The sequence below is a fragment of the Callithrix jacchus genome, chromosome 12, assembly GCF_049354715.1.
Source record: "Callithrix jacchus isolate 240 chromosome 12, calJac240_pri, whole genome shotgun sequence".
Taxonomy (NCBI): domain Eukaryota; kingdom Metazoa; phylum Chordata; class Mammalia; order Primates; family Cebidae; genus Callithrix; species Callithrix jacchus.
Genome location: NC_133513.1, coordinates 88,634,946 through 88,645,177, shown reverse-complemented (window position 1 = coordinate 88,645,177; position 10,232 = coordinate 88,634,946). Strand labels below are relative to the sequence as shown.

At 40.7% G+C, this 10,232-nt stretch overlaps 1 protein-coding gene and 1 non-coding gene across 8 annotated transcripts in view; one reads left to right on the top strand and one right to left on the bottom strand.

Moving 5' to 3' along the window:
• Positions 1-10,232, bottom strand: part of ENTPD1 (ectonucleoside triphosphate diphosphohydrolase 1) — a 171,115-nt gene that overhangs the window by 84,434 nt on the left and 76,449 nt on the right. The gene's annotated exons all lie outside the window — the stretch shown is intronic.
• Positions 9,452-9,554, top strand: LOC118146534 (U6 spliceosomal RNA). The gene has a single exon (XR_004732394.1). It is a non-coding gene; the product is annotated as a U6 spliceosomal RNA (small nuclear RNA).

The following is a 10,232-nucleotide window of genomic DNA, read 5'->3' as shown; positions in this document are numbered from 1 at the left end:
TAAAAAACTGAGGCTATGTGTTTGGTTGCCTTACAGTTCCCTCTTTTAGGATTATTAATGCCTAAATGAACTAGTCAGTCATTTCTCCTACCTTGTCAATCATGTCTTTCTTTTGAATTAAAATTAAACCAAGGAAGACAGGCACTACTATATTCCTCTAACTTGCAAAGGAAAAATCAGTAATTCTTCACATATTCTACTTTTGGAAAAGTAGATATCCAATAAAAATATAGGTACAGTTACACTGTTTCAGAATTTTCATAACTGAAAGGAATTTGGGGGTGGGGTTGGTAGAGGAAAGTGTTGCCATATCCACTGCAACATTCTTTGTGACAGGCACTGTAGCAGCCACTTCACATAATTTTTTTCATTTAATACTCTCAAAGATTATATATGATAAGAACTGTACTGTTTTAGTCCCATTTTACAAATAAAAAAATGCAAATGATATAGGTTAAGCAACTTCCCAAAGATGAAAGAATATCTTTAAACTAACAATAATAATTTACATATCCAATATGCAAACTCCCCTCGAGATACTCCATCAACAGTCTACACTGCTTCTGTCCCAGCTTTGTAATTTGTAATAGAAACATTTCATACAGAGCCTGTACTTAACTGGAGTGGTTTATATTATATTCATACAACAATGTACTTCTCAAGTTCTCTCCTTTGTATTCTCTCATCTAAAGCCCTCTACAGAGCTGCCAATCTCATACTTCCATATTTTCATAGAGCCAAATACTATTTTTAACAGCCCTTCTCCTTTCTAAAACATCTATATCTTTAGATTAAAAATAGACTTTGTTGCTCTGTACTAATTAGTAGGCCCATCCTTCCAAGCCCTCTTGTAATATATGGAGCTTCATGTTTACACAGAGTAAAAGAAGATGTCTATTTTAACAGCTTAAACTCTGGCTTGAAAATTATCAAAATAAAGCTTGGAATACTACACTGATCAAATTTCCCTAAAAGTTGTATCAATAAATCATATTCCCAGGCCAGGCACAGTGGCTCACACTTGTAATCCCAGCACTTTGGGAGGCCGAGGTGGGCAGATCACCAGGTCAAGAGATTGAGACCATCCTGGCCAACACAGTGAAACCCTGTCTCTATTAAAAAAAAAAAAAAAAGATAAAAATCATATTCCCCCTTTTTTCTTTTTTCTCCCTCAGCTGTTTTCCTGAAAATTAATGTATCTTATTATGTTTTATTGGAAGATGCAAAGACCATAGCCCAACACCTTTCTATGTGTCATTCTAATATTGGTAGCTCATTACCTAAATTGAAAACAAAAAAAAAGAAAAAACCTCAAGGTACTAGCTCTGGGATCTTGAGTAAATCACCTTTCCACCTGGTTTCCTCAGCTGCAAAATGAGGATTAATGGTAATACCTACTTGATAGGGTTAAGAGGATTAAATTAAATTTAATAACGTATAAGAAACTGCCATATGAACCATAAATTCAATGACTATAATGATGATTATGATGGTTCACAGGGCCACAACTCCATTTGCAATCAATATACAAAATCAAATATGTAAATGTGCAACACTCAAGTAACCAGAGACTTTTTATATCTGTAAATGGTGTTGAAAATTTTAAGTTTTCCAGATTTCCAGGGGTCATCTTTTTCCCATGGCAGAAAAGTCTAGGTTGGATATGGTGGTTTCCAATTTGCTGAAAAAAAGTTTCCACTTGCTGAAACATTTTCTTACTGGATTTGGTGCTTTTTCTGCTGACTGTGGGCACAGGGAGCCAGAATCTAGGACTGCACTTGGTTTGGTTGGAACCAGTCCTGAGTTGCCCTCCTCCTTGGGGAACAACATTAGTCTCAGATTATAAAACTAGGGTTCACTTTTCTCAGGCAAAGGAGGGTCGTACAGTATGGAAGCTCGGGATATGCATACCTTCTCCCTTCTCTACTGATCCTGCCCCTCCTTCAAGCTTGTCTTTCAGGGTCCTTTTCAGGGCAATATGGAAGTCCCTGTGCTCAAAGTACCCTCCGTCCTCCATCGCTTATTGCTCCACTAATTTCCAATTTGGTGGAGTTAATGGCCTTAAAGGTCAAAGGGAGCTGCGTAGTAATTGCTGTGGCAAAGGTGAAGAGAATAAACAGAAATTTAGAGTCATTATGGGAAGGGGAGGGGCAAACCAACCCTAGGAAGTTTGCAGCAAAGGGCTTTAGGCAGCACGCAAGCACTGGGTAGCAGGGTGGGAGGACATAAGGGGTCAGGAGGTAGAAGACAGGCTCAGAAATGAGGCCCTCACATAAACACATCTCTTTCAACTACATCCAGTTTTTACCAAGTACCCACTCTGTCTCCTTCCTGCCTCCTTAGATAACAAGAGCAGCATTACTGGATGTTAGGCCAAGAAAAACGCCTGCCATCTTCACAACCATCCTTTTCCCCTTAGACACAGTCTCACAATGTCACCCAGGCTGGAGTGCAGTGGTGCAATCTTGACTCACTGCAACCTCTGCCTCTCGGGTTCCAGCGATTCTCCTGCCTCAGCCTCCTGAGTAGCTGGGACTAGAGGTGCCTGCCACCAGGCCTGGCTAATTATTTTTTTGTATTTTTAGTAGAGACAGGGTTTCATCATATTGACCAGGCTGCTCTTGAACTGGCCTTGTGATCCACCCACCTCGGCCTCCCAAAGTGCTGGGATTACAAGTGTGAGCCACCATGCCTGATGTCCCCATTTGTTACATGCTTACTGGGTAGCATGCACTGTGCTAAGTACTTTATACTCATTTTCCATGAAATTATCACACCATAGATATCATTAGCCTATTTTGCATGTGAGAAAACTGGGGCATGAAAGTTGGATAACCATGGTCACACAAGTGGTGAGCACAGAGCTGGAATTTGAACACAAGCTTGTCTGACTCTGGGTATTCTAAAGCTTTCCATTATTAGGAGACATTGACACTCAAGATACTCATTTAACTCTTCTCTTTTATTCCCCTAATCTACCTTCAGCCAAATGAGGCCAGGTTAAATAACCACCTTCTGAGAAAAGTTATCACAGGTGGTTTCTGTTTCATAAGTTGCTAGGTTGGTTTTGTGGCCAGCCTTGTATCCTGAGACCTTATGATGTTGGCCACAATAGATTGTTCTAACAACTGCTGCGTAAGCCAAAGTCAACTATAGGCTAGACTTGCATTTAATCCTCATAACAAAGCTTTAAATTAAGTACTAATACCAACTGCATTTTACAAGTGGGAAAACTGACATTCAGAGAAGTTACCTGCCTATGGAGGAACAGCTAGTCAGAAGCAGAACTACGAAGGTAGGCTTATCTGAATGCTTGAACACTGTTCTACCTCCCATTTTTTCAGAGATCAATGGAGTTGGCCTGGAACAAGAGATGCTCTTGAATGCAAGTTGTAACAATTGAGGGGAATTGCCCAGACACTGCAACAGGAGATGCAGACAAAGTAACAGAGTCAGAGAAGAGCTGAGTCTTGAGAATGAAAAAGTGAGGAGGGAGTTTCCACAGTAGTTGTCTGGTCATCTGGGCTGCTGCCCTGCCCTCCTGAAAGGGATTTCCATTTCGTTAGTCTCTGATAGGCAGCTACAGAACCTGTTGCCTGTGTTTCCTGATTTCTCCATGTGTGCCTTCCAACTCTCATCACCTCAGGTAACAAAGCCCAATCCTTGTTACTTTGAGCCTCACACATAAACTCCTTTAGGCCTGAACTCCCTGCAATACCACTCCCGCCAAACCCCATGATTGTCCTGGTCTGATGGGATGAAGTAATGAGAGCTTTGGAGCCTTGTAGACCTGAATGCTCATACCCTGCCACTACCCTAGCCTCCAGCTTTTCTTCCTCCTCCAATGGGTAGCTCTCTCTCTTCCTTTCATTGTCTTCCAGCCCCAGGGAAAAGAGTACTGAGGCCTATGGGTGTTTTCCAAATGGCCCTGCATACACTGGATGTACATCAGATGTTTCCTGAGACAACAGCAAGACAAAGGCAGTAGGCAGTGAAGAAAGCCATATAGCTGTTGGTCTCTGGAACTGCTTCTTCCAGGGTCCACCAAGGTCTTGGGGTGACTAGGAAACACAGCCAGAGTTTTTGTCCCCAGACCTTCACACTCTACAGTTAGACCCATTCTCTACACAAGACAACAGAGCTCATAGGAGTCTCCCTGTCTCTGAGCTTGCCTAGGGCAAACAGAGAGTTGCAGCTAGTGAGAGTCAGTGCTGAAAATGCTGGCAGCAAGCCACATAAGACATTTTTAGTGGCCCCGTAACATCTATATACTCTGAGGAACTTGTATTTGTGAACAGCTTGTGCCACATCATTAGATGTCATACATGACATCTAACATTCCAAGAAAGATCCAGAAATACAAGAAGCTGGATTTCCTGATTTCAGTGTCCCTGGATTTTTAATGCCTACCCTCTCTTATGGATAATTTGGCAAAGAGTCAAATTGCTACCCTAATCTTTTCTACAATTAAAAAAAAAAAACAGGGCCGGCGTGGTGGCTCATGCTTGTAATCTCAGCACTTGGGGGAGGCCGAGGCAGGCGGATCATGAGGTCAGGAGTTTAAGACCAGCCTGGCCAATATGGTGAAACACATCTCTACTAAAAATACAAAAAAAAGAAAAAAAAATTAGCTATGCGTGGTGGCGTGCACCTGTAGTCCCAGCTACTCAGGAGGTTGAGGCAGAAGTATAGCTTGAACCCGGAGGTGAAGGTTGCAGTGAGCCAAGATCACGCCATTGCACTCCAGCCTGGGCGACAGAGCAAGACTTCCTTTCAAAAACGAACAAACAGAAAGAACAAGCAAAGCACCTGATTATACAAAGCATCTTATTACATTCCTCCCATAGGAAGTAGGATATAGTAATCAGAAACAGACAAAAGGAAAAAAAATGACTAGGAACCTACATTTTTGCATAGATTTTCTACCTGCTTTCACCCCTACCCCTTCCCAGGCCGCCTGCTATTCTAGTTCTTGGTCACCAATTTTGCCTCATCCCCAAATCTGTTCCTCTTTCCCATAATCAGTAGTATCTAGAAGCTGAGTTTCCCAGGCAACCATAAATATTTGTTGTTCTTTCTGCCATGTGACTTGCCCTAAAAATAAATTCAAATATTTTTCCTACTATCAAAATTCCAGGAAGAATGTGAGTGGATATTTGGTTTTTTTTTAATGCCTACCTGTAAAACAGAGAAGGCCTAATGCTACTTAGCCAAAATTTTTAGGAATCCTAAGAAAGTCCTAAAATAGAAGATAATATAAAAAGCTGGGTGTTATCCTATTTTGAAAATGGGACAAGCAAAGAAGGGGTTGGAAAAAGAGAATTAGAACAAGCTGATACGCACATGCTCACACAAACCCAGACCAGTAGAATTTGTTTTTCTTTTTAGAAAGGGAGTAGCAAAGAAAAGAGTGCATGTTTGCTCTGAAGTTTAGTACAGATTTTGCCACGTTCCTTTGAAATGCCCCCTTGATGTGCCAGCCAAGGACCCTTAGAGACATCCATTTGAAGCTGAAAGTACTTAAAAGCAATTAACAAAAAAGATTTGCTTTCTAGTCTCATGTGACTCTGGGGTGAGTGACCTTTTGGAAATCATGGACAAAGTCTCCATTTAGAGCTGTATGGAGTGATGACCCCACTATACAAATCATTGTGAATTAGGGAGCTTCCAAATTCAGCAAACAGAACAGCTACAATGGTAACAATTATACTCATAAAACTACATTTACATAGTCTCAAAAACAGTTTACAAAATTCATTTATGTCCACTCTTTTTTGATCCTCAGAGAAACTCCCTAGGACACAAAGGAAACACACACACACACACACACACACACCCCACTCCCATTTTACAGGTGTGCAAAAGCTGAGGCTAAAGAACAAGGCAACTTGCCCAACCTGTATGTGGCTAAGTAAAATTCAACCATGGCTTCTACTTCCAGCTCTGTATCTTTTTTTTTTTTTTGAGACGGAGTTTCGCTCTTGCTACCCAGGCTGGAGTGCAATGGCGTGATCTCGGCTCACCGCAATCTCCGCCTCCTGGGTTCAGGCAATTCTCCTGCCTCAGCCTCCCGAGCAGCTGGGATTACAGGCACGCACCACCGGGCCCAGCTAATTTTTTGTATTTTTAGTAGAGACGGGGTTTCACCATGTTGACCAAGATGGTCTCGATCTGTTGACCTCGTGATCCACCCGCCTCGGCCTCCCAAAGTGCTGGGATTACAGGCTTGAGCCACCGCGCCCGGCCCAGCTCTGTATCTTTTTAACCTAGACATTCTCCTCCCATGCCTCCATCCCATTATCCCCAAGAATTCTGAAAACAATAGTGATCCAGATGACCAGGAGCTGAAAAAGCAGCCTTAGAGCTTTTAGACAATCAATTCAGAAATAGATAAAAGAACAGAAAAACTGTTGGGGATGGGGGAACAGGAAGAGCTGAAATGAACTAATGCAGGATGAAGTCGATAAGGCAAGAGGGAAGATTCTCTCCTTTTTCCTTCACATCTTCCCTGTTCATCACCAGCTAGCTTAGGCTCCAGGACTTCCCCAAATGGCCCTAACTCCTTCGCCCAATGCTAGGTTGTCTTTACCAGGTTCTCGTGATCACCCTGAAAATATTTTAGCTAAACCTTCTAATTAGCCAGGAGCAAGTTTGCAATCTTTTCTTGGAACTACTAGCCCCAGTCATATTCATTTTTACTGCCTCCTTTGACACATGTTCCTTATATGACATAGTCTCTGCATCCTTTCCCATTTTGGACATACCCACCCAATTTGTCAACATCTCACTTCAAACGAGATACAAAAAAGGAAATGTACTACCCATAACGTGATTTTCATTTCTTCGCTCAATAAATCAACCAAAAAGTAAGTAAATATATCCTGAATCACAGGAAACATTTTAGAATGATAGAATGCTCTAAATTTTAATAGGGCAATTTAAAAAGTGTTGTCGTAGTAGTAAACAAGGTGGTGAAAGTCAAGCGCTTAGCACAGAGCCTGGCATATTAGTCCTTTATAGATCACTGCAAACCAATGCCTTCATGGCACTCTATCTGCAGTATTATCTTCAGCTCAGAGCTGTGTGTTTTGAGAGTAGCATTAACAACTTGGAGGCAGAAGTTCTAAAGAAGAGAAAGGAGTTTCTACTCACAGAACTCTCATCAATAATTTGTCCCTTTCTGTTCACACTTATCCAGCTCTTACCTGCCCTGGTGAAGGCAGGACAGTCTTGTCTCCTGAGGCTGTGTCTCACCTAATTCCTAGAATATATTATGGACATTTTTGCTTTAGTGGGAGAGCACCTGAAAACCCACCATCACTCCCATGCCTGGGGTCAAGTGTCCTGGAAGGAATTTAACATCACCTATGGGAAAATCTGGATAAACTTCCTTAGCTAAATCCATTCCAGAGTATATAACACAGTTGTGAACTTCTGTCTGGCTACCAAGGCCCTGGACCTCATTTTGTTTCCACCCTTAAGACTACAACCTGGCTTAAATTGTTGACTAAATTAGTAGGAGACTGGTTCCCTATGCTGACTTTATTTTTATTTTTAATTTTTGCAGGTACACAGTAGGTATCTATATTTTTGGGGTACTTGAGATATTTTATCTTTTGTGTTACAAACAATCAAATTATACTCTTTTAGTTACTTTTAAATGTTCAATTAAATTATTACTGTCTATAGTCAACCTATTGCAAACCAATGCAATGGGTTTGACAGTACCCTGTTGTGCTGTCAAATACCAGGTCTTAGTCATTCTTTCTCATTATTTTTTGTACTCACTATCCATCCCCTCTTCCACTCCACCCCAGCCCCACTACCCTTCCCACGTTCTAGTAACCATCCTTCACTCTCTCTCAGTTCAACTATTTTAATTTTTAGCTCTCACAGATAAGTGAGAACATGTAAAGTTCGTCTTTCTGTGTCTGATTTATTTCACTTAATATAATGACCTCCAGTTCTATCCATGTTATTGTGAATGACAGGATTTTATTAGGCTTATGGCTGAACAGCAGACCATTGTGTATATGTACCACATTTTCTTTATCCATTCATCTATCGATGGACAGTTAGGTTGCTTCCAAATCTTAGCTATTGTGAATAGTGCTGCAATAAACATGGGAGGGCAGATATCTCTTCTATATACAGATTTCCTTTCTTTTGGGTGTATACCTAGCTGCGGGATTGCTGGATCCTATGCCTACACTGGTTTTAGTCTGCCCCTGTCACATAAGGTCTGAATTCAGTTTCCCGTCTCCATGGTGCTCACTAAGGCACACTTCCCTGACCAATGACTTGGACAGAGACCAAGAATGTACTTCCCAGCTGCTCCTACAGCTGGACCCCATACCTAGGGTCAAATCCCTTGAATACAGTCATGACCTGGGTCAAACATGAATTTGTTGCTCTCTTGGACACAATGATCTGAACTGCCTGGGGCAACTTCCTTTTAGTCTTCCATTTGCAAAGAACTTCAGACACATTTCATGTCTATAGATATTCTATTTACACTGACAGGAAGAAAGGAAAAAAGTTATGAAGACCAGACACACAGACTCATAAAGCAAAACAGTTTATAAAAGATTTAGTATAGTGGCAAATAGTTCTAAAAACTTTAATAGACCTTAAGGTCATTGCTGTTTTATAACTTCATTGATTCATTCATGTACTCATTTAATATGTGTGTGTGCACTGATTTGAATCATAGTTGCCTATAACATACTTGGCACTGTCAATATAAATATAATTAAGATTCACATTTATAGGGCCATGTACTACTTATTCATACTTAAAGGGCCATAAAAATTAATGTTCAAAATGTCAATGTCATCATCTTGACCTATTAAAAGTTTTCCTATTTGGTATGTTCTGTTAAAGAAGAGAAATATGCAGTACATAATAGATTATATAATTCCATCCAACATCGGTTATCATTGGCATAAATATATGTGAGCTTCATTTCTGTCGTATGTTTAGGTCTGCAATACACCTCTGGCCCTCCTAGTTGTATGGGACTAGCCATACTTTCCCACATCTAAATTGAGAATAACAGTAGTTCTTACCTCATAATGCAATAATGTATACTAAGTGCTTAACATGGTGCCTGAAAAGCCCCCATTTACATTGTATTTTCCTTCTCAAATATACACTATAGTTTTTTGATCATGCAATTTAAATTAGGATCTTTCCATTTTTTAAATCACCTTAGCACCTCCACTTGGGCTTAATAGCTAAAGTTAAGTGAAAATGGCCTTGAAAAAAAGACCCGAGGAGGTAAAAGCAGTAACCAATAAGGACAACACACACACAAAGCTAATTAAAAATGAGGTAAGTAGAAGCAGGCAGTTCAGAGTCCTAGAAATTATAATTTATGAGGAACGTCAAAACTATCACTTCCTAGTGAAAAGAAGTTGCAGCACATGAAACTCCTCAAATTGAAACTAGGCCAACTCCAGGATGCATTAATAAAATGACAGTATCCCCAGAGAAGACTAGCATGGCCCCTATGCAAAGATGACATGCAAATTTGTGAAGCGTTCCATATTTTTCAGACACTTTTCAAAAGACATTTGTGAGGCCAACAAACATATGAAAAAATGCTCATGATCACTAGTCATTAGAGAAATGCAAATCAAAACCACTTTGTGGTGACTGTGTCAAGTAAATCTATTGGCTCCACTTTTACAACAGCATGTGCTCACTTTGTCTCTGTGATATATTTTGGTAATTCTTACCACATATAAAACTTTTTCTTTTTCACTTTTTTTTTTTTTTTTGAGATGAAGTCTCACTCTGTCATCAGGCTGGAGTACAGTGGCATGATCTCGGCTCACTGCAACCTTTGCCTCCCAGGTTCAAGCAATTCTCCTGCCTCAGCTTCCTGAGTAGCTGGGATTACAGGCGCCTGCCACCACGCCCAGCTAATTTTTTGTATTTTTAGTAGATATGGGGTTTCACCATGTTGGCTAGGATGGTCTCGATCTCCTGACCTCATGATCCACCCGCCTCGGCCTCCCAAAGTGCTAGGATTACAGATGTGATAGCTGTTATATAGATCTGTGATCAGTGATCTTTGATGTCACTATTGCAATTGTTTTGGGATGCCATGAACTGCACGCAGATAAGATGGCAAATTTAATAAACATTGTGTATGTTCTGACTGCTCCGCTACCATCTGTTTTCTTGTCTCCATCATTCTCCATGGGCCTCCCTATTCCCTGAGACAC